Below are 17,781 nucleotides of genomic sequence, written 5' to 3'. Positions count from 1 at the left end.
AGGCAAAGTTACTCAAAACATTACAATGCCATCAACTGCTCTGCCCTGGGTTCAAATAGTATTGGGCCTGTCTGGAGTGAGTGCCAGAAAGATGGGGTTTACTCTTATGGGACTACGACAATATTTCCATTGTGCCGGTCAAGCTCAATCACCGACCACAGTCCCTTAGAGTATTTGAAATATAGTATTTACAGCCAGGTCTGTTTCCAAACCTTCTGGCCTTGTGGTCTTGAGCAAGGCACATAAACCCCTAAACTGCTACCTGGGTACTGCTCTGAGACTTACCTGGTGCTATTGTGGGAATAGTACAGTTGAAGTCGGAGGTTTACATACACCTTAGCCAAATACATTTAAACTCAGTTTTTCACAAATCTTGACATTTAATCCTAGTAAAAAGTCCCTGTCTTAGGTCAGTTAGGATCACCACTTTATTTTAAGAATGTGAATTGTCAGAATAATAGTAGAGAGAATGATTGATTTATTTCAGCTTTTATTTATTTCATCACATTCCCAGTGGGTCAGAAGTTTACATACACTCAATTAGCATTTGGTAGCATTGCCTTTAAATTGTTTAACTTGGGTCAAATGTTTCAGGTAGCCTTCCACAAGCTTCCCACAATAAGTTGGTTTAATTTTTGCCCATTCCGCCTGACAGAGCTGGTGTAACTGAGTCAGGTTTGTAGGCCTCCTTCCTCACACATGCATTTTCAGTTCTGCCCACAAATGTTCTATGGGATTGAGGTCACGGCTTTGTGATGGCCACTCCAATACCTTGACTTTGTTGTCCTTAAGCCATTTTGCCACAACTTTGGAAGTATGCTTTGGGTCATTATCCATTTGGAAGACCCATTTGCGACCAAGCTTTAACTTCCTGACTGATGTCTTGAGATGTTGCTTCAATATATCCATGTAATTTTCCTCCCTCATGATGCCATCTATTTTGTGAAGTGCACCAGTCCCTCATGCAGCAAAGCACCCCCACAACATGATGCTGCCACCCCCGTGCTTCACATTTGGGATGGTGTTTTTTGGCTTGCAAGCCTCCCCCTTTTTCCTCCAAACATAGCAATGGTCATTATGGCCAAACATTCCTATTTTTGTTTCATCAGACCAGAGGACATTTCTCCAAAAAGTAGGATCTTTGTCCCCATGTGCAGTTGCAAACCTTAGTCAGGCTTTTTTATGGCGGTTTTGGAGCAGTGGCATCTTCCTTGCTGAGCGGCCTTTCAGGTTATGTTGATATAGGACTCGTTTTACTGTGGATATAGATACTTTTGTACCTGTTTCCTCCACAATCTTCACAAGGTCCTTTGCTGTTGTTCTGGGATTGATTTGCACTTTTCGCACCAAAGTATGTTCATCTCTAGGAGACAGAACGTGTCTCCTTCCCGAGCGGTATGACGGCTGCGTGGTCCCATGGTGTTTATACTTGCGTACTATTGTTTGTACAGATGAACGTGGTACCTTCAGGCATTTGGAAATTGCTCCCAAGGATGAACCAGACTTGTGGCGGTATACAATTTTCTTTCTGAGGTCTTGGCTGATTGCTTTTGATTTTCCCATGATGTCAAGCAGAGGCACTGAGTTTGAAGGTAGGCCTTGAAATACATCCACAGGTACACCTCCAATTGACTCAAATGATGTCACTTAGCCATGACATCATCTAAAGCCATGACATCATCTTCTGGAATTCTCCAAGCCGTTTAAAGGCACAGTCAACCTAGTGTATGTAAACTTCTGACCCACTGTAATTGTGATTCAGTGAATTATAGGTGAAATAATCTGTCTATAAACAATTGTTGGAAAAATTACTTGTGTCATGCACAAGGTAGATGTCCTAACCGACTTGCCAAAAATATAGTTTGTTAACAAGAAATTTGTGGAGTGGTTGAAAAATGAGTTTTAACGACTCCAACCTAAGTGTATGTAAACTTCCTACTTCAACTGTATGTCAAAGGGTTGGGTACTGTGACAGAAGAAATACAGATTATATTTTTACTGATGTATAAAGAACTTTTCAAGGGGACTTATGTTTAACAAATTCCTCATGAATGATGTTGAATAAATGTGTTCTAACAGTTGTTACTGGAACACTCATCAAGGTGTTAAGTATACCCACCTTTGTTTTAGATCAACTAATGCAACATTGGCATGCAAAAGATTCCAATTGGTCGAGAGTCCTGAAGAAAAAGAGGAACTCCCTGAGGAAGACAGGAAAACTGTGCATCAAGGTTTAACCCTAAATATAGTGATTCTGACGGTCAGCTGGAGAGGGAAAATCTGCATACTTCAGAAGCACATTAGTTTTGCCATGAACCTTGCAGAGGTAAAATATGCATCCAGAAATAGCTGCATTTACTTTTTGATAGCTTCAATAAAGATTTGAATCCTTAGACCCTGAGTCCTTAAAGGGGCAATCTTGGATTCAAACAACAACAATACGGCCACCCCAGCCACTTTAGTAAACGTAGCCACTCTCAAATTCATAGATGTAGCTATGGATGCAGGAACTGACCATCCATGATATCAAAATGATGAGGACCAAGGCCCTCTTCAAAATAGTGAAACATTATTGTAAGCGTCATGTTAATGTTCAATAGAACAGATTTAAAACAACTTGAACACATTTCATTATCATAGGGAGATACTTGTCTTTAAATACGTTTTTTTTAATTCATCCATTAGATACACATTTTTATTACTTTGTCCAAATATATCAACTGTGAAGTCAAAAAAATTTAGGGTATTTTGCACACATTTTTTCCAGAATTTTTTGTTTTGTTTTTTCATACATTTAATTTCTTGCTTTTCAGCAGGCACACGTAAATGTTTAGGTGTCATTCTTCAGTGTAAGTAATCATTGTTCAATTATTTGAGCATCTGGAAAATGTCCCATACTTACTCCACATTTTGTTGTGTTACAGTCTGAATTCAAAATTGATTAAATTGAGATTTTACAACATTCTCAAACAGAGAATTTGTGAAAATAAAAGTTAAATCAGCCTTCCCCGTAGCTCAGTTGGTAGAGCATGGTGTTTGCAACGCCAGGGTTGTGGGTTCGATTCCCACGGGGGACCAAGTACGAAAAAAAAAGAAAAAAAATGTATGAAATGAAAAAAATGAAATGTATGCATTCACTACTGTAAGTCGCTCTGGATAAGATGTAAATGACTAAAATGTAAATGTAAAAACAACAGGGATTATCCAGTCACAGTACATTTTAATGACCAAAAACATGACATTTTTAGCTTTCAATTTTGTGGCAAAGACAAAGTCAAAATATCAGACCAGGGAGGTGATATAAATAATACTCTGAGCAAAAGAGAATGTTTTGGGATTTTCACCCTCCAGACATTATACCCAAAAGGTTTTAATTATGAAATGCCCATGCATGTTATGTTGTAAATGCGAGTTAACGCCGCCACTTCAGGTGACTTTGACGGTTTTTTCTTGTACAGTAAGTACCCAGTGATTTATGAAAACTTACTTGATATGTTGATATCCAGATTGTGGTTTCACAGTCTTGTTTAATACATTTTATGTACCCACTTGTACCCACATGAAATGCAGATTGTTTTATCTGCATAAAGGTCCAAATTAAAAACACTCAAAAATCTCTGACCGAGGCCGATATGTAAAGCTTAATACAGAGCTGTGATATTATCCAGAGCAGTGTGTGGGTTTCTTATTTTTCTCATCTTTTGAAGAATATAGAAATTGGATTGGTAAACTTTTGATAGTCAAGTTTAAATACTATGTTTTTTAAGCAGTAAAATGCTGATTTCTCTTGAAAAAATTAAACTCTGTGGATTTTACTATATTATTTTATGTCTTATATTTGAAAAAACATCCACTTTTGATGAACTACACCGATTACTATCACAGAATATATATAGTATTCAGATTGAAGTAATGGGCGCTGGCAGACCATTTGAAAATTTGAAATTACTTTTCCTCTTTTATGAAGTGAAATGATTGACGTGATGCGGTAATAGGCAGATTTTTCATGGAAAAAATGCAATGCTGATCTGGATTTTACTGTGTAATTTCACTACGGTGTATGAATCCTTCTTCAAAGCAGTTATAGTGCCCATTGTGAAATTATTCACACCCTTGCAAAGTTTTCACATAAAAACGATAAAAAAAACTTCTATTCACTGAGATGTCTTGAATGCATAATTATTCACACCTCTTGATCTGGTACACATAAATGAGTTAAAGTGCATACATTTCCTTAACAAGTTACAGATTAAGTTGATAAGTGTCCACCGTTGCACATTAATAGTGGTTCATATGACCTCTCAATAAAATGTATATTTTTCTTTCTGTTCAGAAAACAACTGCATCAACTGAGTCCAAAATTAAGACACAGAAACTTAACATGGGTATGTAGTACACTGAATTTCACGCTGTGTTCATGTTTCTAACAATTGTTTTACTATTTGCTAACTTCATACCAACTCGTGTATTAATCCTGAATCACAATATTAATATCAACCAAAAAGGCAAGATGGAGACAGAATAGAACATATTAATTTATGATGTAATTATAATAATGGGCAATGATGTACATATTCTTTGCATATAGATTTTTTCCCAAATATGTTTATTTGGACATTTCACGGGGGCAGTTTTACATTTAGTCTTGTCTACTGTCAAATGTCTCACCTCGATTAAATACATTTCCAAAATATAAAAAACGAAAATTACTAAATTTTAAGTCGTAAACATTATCACACTACTGTAATGAAAAAGGTACCATCTTGTAAACAACTATAAATGCAATGCCTTCTACCACAACTGAAACTCCTGACAACCACAACTGGAGCACCTGCCACAACAACTAGAACTGAAGCTCCTAAGACAAACACAATTGCAGCACCTACTACTACATTGACAACTGTAGCTCCTACGACTTCAACAACTGAATCACCTCTTACGACAACTGCAACTTCAGCTCCTACGACAACACCTTTAGATCCTACAACCAATACAAAAGAAGCACCTACAACGACCACTGCAGCTCCTACTACAACAACTGAAGCTCTTACGACTTCTACAACTGAAGCACCTACTACAACAACTACTAATGCAGCTCCTACGACAACCACAACTGCAGCTCCTACAATAACAACTGAAGCTCCTACGACAACTGCAACTGCAGCTACTACAATAACAACTGTAGCTCCTACGACCACTACAGCACCTATTTTGACAACCACTGCCACTTAATCCAAGTGACAGCTGAGCTGAACAAAGTATGTTTATTTGTAGTTTCAAGCCGTGCTGTCCACTGACTAAACTGGTTATCACTTATTAATTTAATGTATAATAAGCTTCATTACAATATTTGTAATTTATTTGGTTATTTCCTCTCTTGATTAACTATGAACTTATTTATTTTATAGTCTGAAATACAGTACTTGTTTCTTCATCTTACAGTTGGGCAAATGTAATAAAATACTTAATGAATAGGTTTGACTGCTGGGTGATTAAAGACAACACATCTAAACATAAAAAGTAGCCAAAATCGTGGACCAACAACATTGTAGTTACTCCACAATACTAACCGAACTGACAGAGTGAAAAGAAGGATGCCTGTATAGAATACAAATATTCCAAAATATACATCCTGTTTGCAACAAGGCACTAAAGTTATACAGGTAAAATGTGTCAAAGCGATTCACTTTTTGTCCTGAATACAACACATTACTGAGCACCACTCTCCATATTTTCAAGCATAGTGGTGGCTGCATTCTGTTTTGGGTATGCTCGTAATCATTAAGGACCAGGATAAAACATAAACGGAATTGAGCTAAGCACAGGTAAAATCCTAGAGGAAAACCTGGTTCAGTCTGCTTTCCACTAGACATTAGGAGATTAATTCACCTATCAGCAGGACAATAACCTAAAACACAATGCCAAATCTACACTGTCTCTTGGTATCTTTTCAATATATAAATGTTTTATTTAATGTAAAATCTTATGTTCTTCTTTATTACTGTTCTATACTTTGTCATGTGGACCCAGGGAAGAGTAGCTTCTGCATGCACAGTAGCTAATGGGGATCCTTATGAACTAAAACAAGAACACAGTGAATGTTCATGAGTGGCTGAGTTACAGTTTTGATTTAAATCTGCTTGAAAATCCATGACTAGACCTGAAAATGATTGTCAAACAATAATCAACAACCAATTTGACAGAGCTTGAAGAATTGTGTAAAGAACCATGGGCAAATGTTGCTCAATTCAGGTGTGGAAAGCTGTTAGACTTACCCAAGACTCACAGCTTTAATCGCTGCTGCCAATGGTGATTCTAATGTATTGACTCAGGGTTGTTGAATACTTAAGTAATCAAGATATATTTGTTTTTCTTTCATTCTTTTTTATATAGATAGATAGATAGATAGATAGATAGATAGATAGATAGATAGATAGATAGATAGATAGATAGATAGATAGATAGATAGATAGATAGATAGATAGATAGATTTTTTTTTTACAAATGTTAGAATTTGTTTTCCACTTTGACCATGTAGAGTATTTTGGTAGATATTTGACATAAAAATCCATTTTAATCCCAACATGTAACACAACAAAATGTGGAAAAAGTCAACGGGTGTTAATACTTTCTGAAGGCACTATGTTTCCATGCTATGAGGTTGGAATGCGAAAAAACATATATCTAGCTTAAACTGACACATTTTGATGGGGACTTTCTTGTAATGTAACTTATTGACACACTGGTTGACTCAAGGGGTTAACTATTTAGCAGTTTTATAGCTTGGGGTTGGAAGCTGTTCAGGGGCCGGTTGGTTCCAGACTCGGGGCATCGGTACCGCTTGCCGTCAGGTAGAAGAGAAAATAGTCTATGACTTTGGTGGCTGAGAATCTTAGCGAATTTTTAGAGCCTTCCCCTGTTCTGACATCGCCTTTTATAGTGGTCCTGGATGGCAGGGAGCTCGGCCGCAGTGATGTACAGTGGTTCCTCCTTTAAAAGTTGCAAGCCGTCCGTCCCGCGGTACCCAGCGTCACGGCTTCATTGCTCCCGACCACCACAAGGGGGAGTTAGAGCACCCATTATGCATTTGGGTCCCAAGGTTTTTAAATGACCAATCGTATTGAGTGGTTCCAATGACGAATTTTGACGCGAGCCACCCTTGCCCTGTGGCGTTCTTCAACAAAAATGGCTGACAAAACATTACGGTGGAACCTGATGTAAATTGTTATAAGGTCATAATGAGTCAAGCTAAAAATGTACAATTGAGAGGAATATGTTAGTTAATGTAGAGACAAATGCTTGTGCATATTTTTTTGTTGTAAAGTTAATTTACCAAAATTGCTATTTAGCAAGTTATGACTAGCTAACATTAGACAGCTAGCTACTGTTAGGGTAATTCATGTTTTTTTTTATGTTTTAGGGACTCCTGAGAAAACCAGGCTGTCGTTTTGTGAAACAGTGGATGTAAAGAATCTAGCTAGCTAAAGCATTTACTGCAAATTGAGTGTACAATTGTGTAAGCTTTTCTTGCAATGCAGCTGAAGTAACATAGCTAGTTAACTATTTACTTGCTTATTGTGTAGTGGAGGATAAAAATAACTGTAAGCCTATGGATGTGTAGCTAGCTTCTGTATGTAGCCGATCTGTGTATGGACCCTAAAACGTTAGATTGGTATGAATATTAGTTCATAACCTATGAACCTCAGCTATCATAGTTGTTGTATCAACTTGAAGTCTGAATGGCATTAATGAAGCCTATGGATAGAGTAGAATATACTAACTTTATTGTGCCAAGGATGCAAGTTCTATATACACATGTACTGTAGTTATTACCACGCATAAGATTCCCACATTGTAGCCTGTATATTGAATATATTCACTGATCATGTACTCTTCCTTGGCAAATAAAGGTGCGGTTCAGGTATGAACCTCTGAGACATTCTTTTTCAGTCATATCAAACGCCATTATTTGAATGATGCAGTGTCTGCATGTACGTATTACAATTATACACTTCAACAGTGTTTACCACTTCTGCTCCTGGGACATCAATGATTACACATTGTAACTATGCAATAGACTAGAAACATGATTGATTTGTAATTCATATATAGTGAAAAAAACTATGCATATCTAACTCTCTTCATCTGCATTAATTGAGGACACAGGATAGTATTTCAATGAGATACTTAATTTCAACCAGTGGAGAATGTGAAACACTTTATTGAAATAAGTTCATTATCCAGGTGTTATGAATACATACATGCATTGTAATTATGATCATTTTAATATTATATTATAAATACAAGTTCAATCTGTACTTCAATGCACATATGGTGTGCATTATAAAACGAGGAAGAAAGACGAGGTGGAGCGAGAGGTGTAGAAGACAAAGGGAAAGAGGTAAGAACAGAGGCAGACAGCATATGATTCATGAATTACAGTGCTACCCTAATATTCTCTCAGTTCATCACAATTGCAGTGTCTCCTAACTAGTCTTGGGTCCCCAGTTGGCCCAAAGGTTATCTTAAGAGCGGGTGAGGTGGCGATGACGGGACTGGCTTCCTCTCTCTCATCAAAACATACCTGCAGACGAGAGAGCATGATTAAGCCTTGTTTTTTTTATTCAAACACGGTCAGTCATCTTAAATCAGGAGGTGAAATGCAAAACTGACCTTGGATCATTAACTCTGGGACTACTACATCTCTCATTCTTAGCTAAGCTAAGAATGACAAGAATAATCAAGTCAATAAAAGTTGTAGTTACATAGCCTATAGTTAATATACTGGCAAGTTTGATGTTTAACAACTAAGGTTAGGTAGCTAGCCTCTTGGGGATCGAGGGTAACCTAATCCCACTGACGGGATTGCTAGCAAGGCGGGAAATTCAAAACATCAAAAATCTAACAATTTCAATTTCTCAAACAATCAACTATTTTACACCATTTAACCTGTTGGGTCTAGGGGGCAGCATTTGCACGTCTGGATAAAAAAAATGTACCCGATTTAATCTGGTTACTAATCCTACCCAGTAACTAGAATATGCATATACTTATTATATATGGATAGAAAACACTCTAAAGTTTCCAAAACTGTTTGAATGGTGTCTGTGAGTATAACAGAACTCATTTGGCAGGCAAAACCCTGAGACATTTTCTGACAGGAAGTGGATACCTGATGTGTTGTATTGACTTTAAACCTATCCCATTGAAAAACACAGGGGTTTAGGAATATTTTGGCACTTCCTATTGCTTCCACTAGATGTCACCAGCCTTTACAAAGTGTTTTGAGTCTTCTGGAGGGAGATCTGACCGAACAAGAGCCATGGAACGGTGATGTCCCATTAGACACCTGGCGCGCTACTTCATGTTGGGTACCCTCGTTCCAATACGTTATAAAAGACTATGCATTCGTCCACCTTGAATATTATTCATGTTCTGGTTAAAAAAGGCCCTAATGATTTATGCTATACAACGTTTGACATGTTTGAACGAACGGAAATATATTTTTTCCCCTCGTTCATGACGAGAAGTCCGGCTGGCTTACATCATGTGCTAACGAGACGGAGATTTTTGGACATAAATGATGAGCTTTTTTGAACAAAACTACATTCGTTATGGACCTGTGATACCTGGAAGTGACATCTGATGAAGAGAATCAAAGGTAATGGATTATTTACATAGTATTTTCGATTTTAGATCTCCCCAACATGACGTCTAGTCTGTATCGCAACGCGTATTTTTCTGGGCACAGTGCTCAGATTATTGCAAAGTGTGATTTCCCAGTAAGGTTATTTTTAAATCTGGCAAGTTGATTGCGTTCAAAAGATGTAAATCTATAATTCTTTAAATGACAATATAATATTTTACCAATGTTTTCTAATTTTAATTATTTAATTTGTGACGCTGACTTGACTGCCGGTTATTGGAGGGAAACGATTTCCTCAACATCAATGCCATAGTAAAACGCTGTTTTTGGATATAAATATCAACTTGATAGAACTAAAAATGCATGCATTGTCTAACATAATGTCCTAGGAGTGTCATCTGATGGAGATTGTAAAAGGTTAGTGTATCATTTTAGCTGGTTTTATGGTTTTGGTGACCCTGTCTTTGACTTGACAAAACATTACACACAACTCTTGTAAATGTACTGTCCTAACATACTCTAAATTTATGCTTTCGCCGTAAAACCTTTTTGAAATCGTATAACGTGGTTAGATTAAGGAGATGTTTATCTTTCAAATGGTGTAACATAGTTGTATTTTTGAAAAATTTGAATTTTGACATTTATTTGGATTCAAATTTGCCGCTCTTGAAATGCACCTGCTGTTGATGGAGTGCACCACGGGTGGCACGCTAGCGTCCCACCTAGCCCCAAGAGGTTAAAAGATAAACATCTCCTTAATCGAACCACATTGTCCGATTTTCAAAGAGGCTTTACGGCGAAAGCATAAAGGTAGATTATGTTAGGAGAGTACATAGCCAAAAAAGTACACACATCCATTTTCAATTCAAGGACAGGCGTCACCAAAAGCAGAAAACCAGCTAAAATTATGCACTAACCTTTGACAATCTTCATCAGATGACACTCCTAGGACATTATGTTAGACAATAAATGCATTTTTGTTCTATCAAGTTCATATTTATATCCAAAAACAGCATTTTACATCGGCGCGTGTCGTTGAGAAAATGTGTCTCCCCCAAAACTGCCAGTGAATTTACAAAAAATACACATTATAAAACGTGGTTAAAGTATTAAACTGTTATTCAAAGAATAACAGTTGCATTCTGAATGCAACCGCATTGACAGATTTCAAAATAACTTTACTGGGAAAGCATACTTTACAATAATCTGAGTACTCTGGTCAGAAAAATACACTAGGCTATACAGATAGCCACCATGTTGGAATCATCTAAAACCATGAATAACATTAGCAATATTCCCTTACCTTTAATAATCTTCATCAGAAGGCACTTCCAGGAATCTCAGGTCCACAACAAATGTTTTTTCGATGAAGTTCATAATTTATGTACAAATAACTCCATGCTGTTTGGTGTTGTTAGCGCGTTCGGTAGGCTACTCAAAATGGGAGGGAAAAGTCACGACGAAAGTAAAAAAAAATATCTATTTATGTTCGTTCAAACATGTCAAACGTTGTTTAGCATCAATCTTTTGGTCCATTTTTAATGTGAAACATCAGTAATATTTCAACCCGACCTCTCCTGTGTCTTGAAACAAGTTTTGAAAAATGTCTCGCCTCACATGAACGCGCATGTGCGCGCAATAATGAAGTGACGACATCCCAGGGACGTCAACTTCCCTTCCTTCTCATTCGGTCTCTGTTCATCATAGACGCTTCAAACAACTTTATAAAGATCGTTGACATCTAGTGGAAGCCATTGGAAGTGCAAAATGAATCCTTTGTCACTGTGTGTTTTATTGCCAATGACTTGAAAATAGTACAGCCACAAAATTTTCATTTCCTGCTTGTATTTGTTCTCAGGTTTTTGCCTGCCATATGAGTTCTGTTATACTTAGAGACACCATTCAAACAGTTTTAAAAACTTCAGAGTGTTTTCTATCCAAATCTACTAATAATATGCATATTCTATTTTCTGGGCCGGAGTAGTAACCTGTTTAAATTGGGTACGTTTTTCATCCGGTCGTGAAAATACTGCCCCCTAGCCCCTAGAGGGTACATACTGCTGTAATGATATGCTTGCTATGTGGTTCGTAAGGACAGCGTAGCTAACAAATTGTCAGCCAACATAACGTGTAAGGTAACTTATTTTGAAAGTCATTACTTTGTTACATTGAGTAGCAAGCTACCCCTTGGTTGTTTGGGCAAATCTGGTCTGTGATAGGAGGGGGGGGTTCACAGCTAGCTCAGCTATTAGACTATTCTTTAGTAAAGGTTGAATAGTCGATTGCAGTGTTGCCAACTCCTCAGTAAGGAAAGTAGCTATTGGCTGTCCTAAAAGTCACAAAAAGTTGCTAAATGGCGTCATCACCTAATTTGCATAATTGACCATGTGCATGTAATGGTGATGGACGCTGTAGGAGAGAGGAATAACGTCGTGGGAGAGACAAAAAGTGAGTAAAAAACACCCTAAATATGTTTAGAACTACAAATGAGCAAGCTGCAGAGAGTGGCACACACAGCGAATAACAACCAAATATTTGAGGCCATACTCCTCCTTCAGTACTTTATGGACCCCATTGTTAAGAAGCTCTACATGCTTCTCCAATGTGATCACATGCCAGCATGGAACAGTGTTCAGCGATAGCTAATGCCATGGTGGCCTCAGCCTTTTTTGCAGAGTACATTTTTTTAACCATAAATGGCAGCTTGTTTTGGGTGGAACTGTTATAAGGCTTTGCCTTTTGAGTATGTTTTTGAGTTGTCATGTGTTTTTTTTACATCACTAAGTTTGGTGTAGAAATCAGCATTACAATACAGACAGTATGCCCGTGTATCATCTCCAATAAACGCCTTCAACCAGCCTTTGAATTCAGTGTTTGATTCCCACTCCTTTCTGTATTTTTGAGTGTACAGTTTAGACTGAGACATTATGAGCTAGCCAGCTAGATGTTTAGCTTATGTCACAGAGAGGCACACACACAGTGGACAAGGTGAGTGACTGAGGCTGTGTGAGTCAAATGCAGTGATTTATATTTGTGTGGTGATTTATTTTAGACAAAGAACATTTTACATTTACATCCCGCCCTGAATGTATGCCAGGGCGGAATCAGTCAGCGGCGGCTTCCAGCATGCGCGATTCATTTGCAGTCTGGACGCAGAGGGGTGCTCCTGCTCTCTCCTGCTCTGACTGCAGCTGGGAGGGACTGCTGCGTGAGGACTGGGCCGCCTGTGTGTGCTTTGCGACGGGGGTGGAGCCCACGGCAGCACCCGCTGCTCGTTGAGAAGAGTAAGAACGATACGTGCTTTCACGTCAGTCTCCAAAAGTCTCCAAAAACACCAGAAAAGGTCGCTAGATTTGTCGCTAGTTGATTTTTTGAAAATGTGTCTCTAGAGGGGTCTGAATACTCGCTAAATATAGCGACAAAGGTGCTAAGTTGGGAACACTGACTTCAAGGTCTCAGAGCGAGTGATGTTACTGATTGAAACGCTATTAGCGCGCACCCCGCTAACTAGCTAGCCATTTCACACCGGTTAAACTGGCACTCTCGTCTGAGTGTACCAGAGCGCAGAATTATTACTTCACGAGCGCTCAACACCCATTGAATATGGCCGGTGTCAGTAAACGTCTTAAAAAAAGCATAATTAAATTGTTTCCAGTCACGCTCTGGTTAACACGAAAACTGCCTTACCAGCTCTGCCAGGGCGAGTAAAATGGTCAGAGTGGCCTCATTTGTGTCTGGAAGTAGCTAGCCAACGTTAGCTTGGGTGCTTGACTGCCGTTGTAAGGCCAGAACGCTCAAATCAACCCTACTCCTCGGCCCGAACATCCAGTGTGTGCTCCGAGAGCGAAACGGTCTGAATTTACAAACTGACAATTTTTCTCTGAATGAAAACACCATCATATTAATCAAATTAATTAAGCCAAATTTCTTAAAATCAATCCCATGTTATTACAAAAAAGGTTTAAATTCTCTGGTAATGTAAATATGGAATACTATCAAATGCTTCTCAAAGAGGCCCTCTGGTGGTCAAACTAGTAATAACTTGCAGAAACAGAAGAAATGGCTGAGAATGAATTAAATGGCGTGCCACAGAATGCTGCAGCAGCACGCAGGGTGTGCCGCAGTATGACACAACTTTTAAAGGAGGAACCACTGTACTGGGCCAAACCCACTACCCTCTGTAGTGCTTTGTTGTTGGATGCCAAGCAGGTGCCATACCGGTGATGCAGCCAGTCAAAATGCTCTCAATGGTGCAGCTGTAGAACTTTTGAGGATCTGAAGGCCCATCTTTTCAGCCTTTTGAGGGGGAAGAGGCATTGCCGTGCCATCTTCACGACTGTGTTGGTGTGTGTGGACCATGTTAATTCTTTAGTGGACACTGAGGAACTTGAAGCTCTCGACCCCCTCCACTACAGTCCTGTCGATATGGATGGGGGCATGCTTGGCCCGGCGTTTCCTGTAGTCCACGATCAGCACCTTTGTCTTGCTGAAGTTGAGGGAGAGGTTGTTGCCCTGGCAGCACACTGCCAAATCACTGGCCTCTTTATAGGCGGTCTCATCGTCTTCGGTGATCAAGTACTACTGGCTAAAAAGTATACAAAAAGGAATGAAGTAAGAATCTCTTTAATGTAAAAAAAACTGTGGCTCTGCCACTTGATAGATAGCTGAGGGACGACAGTCTTATAGACATTTAGTCTAGTGCAAGGACTGACAGTCCAAAGATGAAAATTATAGTTAAGTGGTTTAAGCTATCAATTATTTACAAAGAATGGAGTAAAAGAGCTTAATTTGATTAAGTGTAATGAAAACAATAATGAGTAGTGCAGAATTTTCATAACAATTGATGCAAAACTATATTACAATATATATAAATATGGGTGTTTATAGTTATATAAAAAAAACATTGGGACAAATGTTGAAAAAAGCAGTCAATTTGTGAGATTATGTTGTCTTTAAATGTCATGACCTAAATTGTTTCTTTCTCTCAGACATAAGAAAATGTAAACAAAATGATGAGTGAACAGATATCCAATCTGTGTAAAGCTATCAATCCAAAACGATTTGGATTGGATGGACTCTACAATGAATGTTTTCACACAGGATGGTGACATTTTCAACTGAAGTTATGCGTTTCTCTTCAGAGGGGAATATCTTTCTCTGTGAGAGGTACAATTACACTGTTTTACATAATGAATGCCTAAGGGTTGTTATCTCGGTGTATTAAACTAATCAATGGGAACCCGTGTTCAAAAAAGGATTCATGAGAGTCATTGAATATTTTGAAGATGTCTAAAATCCCTGAAGTAATTCTGGATTGACATGCAAGGCTGTTCAGTTGATATCCTCATTCACTGACAAAAACATGAAGGAAAGAAATTAGACAAACATCTCACAAGTGTTACACGAGTTTTATGATCAAATATGATTCATTTATAGTTACAAATAATTTTAGAAGCTAGGCTTGAAGCTAGATAGCTTTCTCGTTAAATTGGAAGGGTTTGCTCCAACAAACATTAATAAACAGAAGTTCCATTTTTTAACGATTGGGATATTCATAGTAGTGTTTTGTGTTGAGCGCATCAGTGTTGTTGGTTGGTAGACAGATCTATTCATATGACGCATGTGTGTGTCATTTTGATGCAAAAAAAAACATTTTAGAAAGAGAGAAAACAGTTTTGAATGCAGTGTTTGCTTTTGCTCAAGATTTGTAGAGTTTTGCATTTTGTGTTTGTGGTTTTGTGTTTAGAGTTTTGTGAAAATGGCCCAAAGATTCAGCAAACGTGTGTAAACAATTGTGGAAAACTGTAAAAACAAGATTATACGAGTGTCACGTCCTGACCAGTAAAAAATGTAATTTGCCATAGTAGTATGGTCAGGGCGTGGTAGGGGGGTTGTTTTGTGTGTTTTGTTTTTTTTTGGTTCAAGGGGAATTTGTTTTAGTTTTCATTTTCTATGCTTCGTTTTCCATGTTTGGCCAAGTATGGTTTCCAATCAGAGGCAGGTGTCTTTCATTGTCTCTGATTGGAGGCCATACTTAGGCAGCCTATTTTCCTTTGGGTTTTGTGGGTGGTTATTTTCCATTTAGTTATTGTACCTGACAGAACTGTTGATCGCGTTTGTTATTTTGTTGTTTCAAGTGTATTCATTAAAATTCTAAAGATGAGCACTATACACGCTGGACCTTGGTCTAATCCTTTCGACGCCTGTGACAAGACTATAAAAATTACTTTTTAAAAGAAAAAATGGTTTACCTAAGTCTGAGGAAGAAAGAGCTGGCCATCTGCCTTTGAACTCTGAAATGAAGGGCATATATTTGTATGAAAATAACAATCCTGAAACATGCAAGTGATAGTTTCAAATCTCTTCAAGTGGTTGTTAATATGGAAAAACATGATTTTGGAATGACTAGCTCATCTCCGTATCCCACACACACAATTATCTGTAAGGTCCCTAAGTGAATTTCAAACACAGATTCAACCATAAAGATCAGGGAGGTTTTCCAGTGCCTCACGAAGAAGGGCCCCAATTGGTAGATGGGTAAAAATAGCAGACATTGAATAGCACTTTGAGCATGGTGACGTTATTAATTACACTTTGGATGGTCTATCAATGCACCCAGTCACTACAAAGATAATGGTGTCCTTCCTAACTCAGTTTCCAGAGAGGAAGGAAACCGCTCAGGAATTTCACCATGAGACCAACAGTTACAGAGTGTAATGGCTGTGAGAGGAGAAAACAGGATGGACCAACAACATTGTAGTTACTCCACAATACTAAGCGAACTGACAGAGGGAAAAGAAGGATGCCTCTACAGAATACAAATATTCAAAAACATACATCCTGTTTAACACAAGGCACTAAAATAATCCTGCACAAATGGGCCAAAGCAAATCACTTTTTGTCCTGAATACAAGGTGTTATGTTTGGGGCAAATCCAATACAACACATTACTGAGTACCACTCTCCATATTTTCAAGCATAGTGGTGGCTGCATCATGTTATGGGTATGCTTGTAATCGTTAAGGACTGGGGAGATTTTCAGGATAAAACATTTACGCCATGGATCTAAGCACAGGTAAAATCCTAGAGGAAATCCTGGTTCAGTCTGCTGTCATCCAGACACTGTGTCACGTCCTGACCATAGTAAGATGTGATTTTCTATGGTAGAGTAGGTCAGGGCGTGACGGGGGTGTTTTGTGTTTTTCTATGTTTTCTATTTCTATGTTTAAGTTCTAGTTTTTCTATTTCTATGTTGGAGTTTTTTGGGTTGATCTCCAATTGGAGTTAGCTGGTCCTCGTTAGCTGATTGGAGATCATATTTAAGTAGGGTTTTTTCTTCCTGGGTTTTGTGGGTGATCATATTTTGAGTAGTATTTGTTTCTCTCTGCGTCACGGTTTGTTGTTTTGTAAATTCAGTTATTTATGTTTTGCAAAGTTTCACGGATTTAATAAAATGTGGAACTACAACCACGCTGCACTTTGGTCCGATCCTTTTGACAGCCGTGACACACTGGGAGATGAATTCACCTTTCAGCAGGACAATAACCTAAAACACACGGCCAGATCTACACTGTCTGTTGGTGTCTTTTCTATTATATAACAATTTTTCTATATATTTTTATTGAATGTATTGTCTAACGTTGCTCTTGTCTATTACTTTACTTTGTCATGTATTTGTATGTTTTATGTGGACCTTCTGCATGTGTAGTAGCTAATGGGGATCCGTATAAACTAAAGACAGTGTATGTTCCTGAGTGGCCTAGTTGCAGTTTGGACTTAAATCTGCTTGAAAATCTATTGCAAGACTTGAAAATGATTCTCTAGCAATGATCATCAACCAATTTGACAGAGCATGAAGAATTTTAAAAATTATAATGGGCAAATGTTGCACAATGCAGGTGAGGAAAGCTCTTAGACTTACCCAAGACTCACAGCTGTAATCACTGCTGTCAAAAGTGATTATAATGTATTGACTCAGGGGGTTCAATACTTATGTAATCAAGATATATTAGTATTTTATTTTTCATAATTATTTTACAAATGTTATAATTTTTCTTCCACTTTGAGTATGTCGTTAGATCATTTACAAAAAATGACAATTAAATAAATGTTAATCCCAACATGTAACAAAACAA

Source organism: Salmo salar, chromosome 27 (genome assembly GCF_965601325.2).
Source record: "Salmo salar chromosome 27, fSalSal1, whole genome shotgun sequence".
Classification (NCBI taxonomy): Eukaryota; Metazoa; Chordata; class Actinopteri; order Salmoniformes; family Salmonidae; genus Salmo; species Salmo salar.
Note: the sequence above shows the minus strand (reverse complement) of the source record.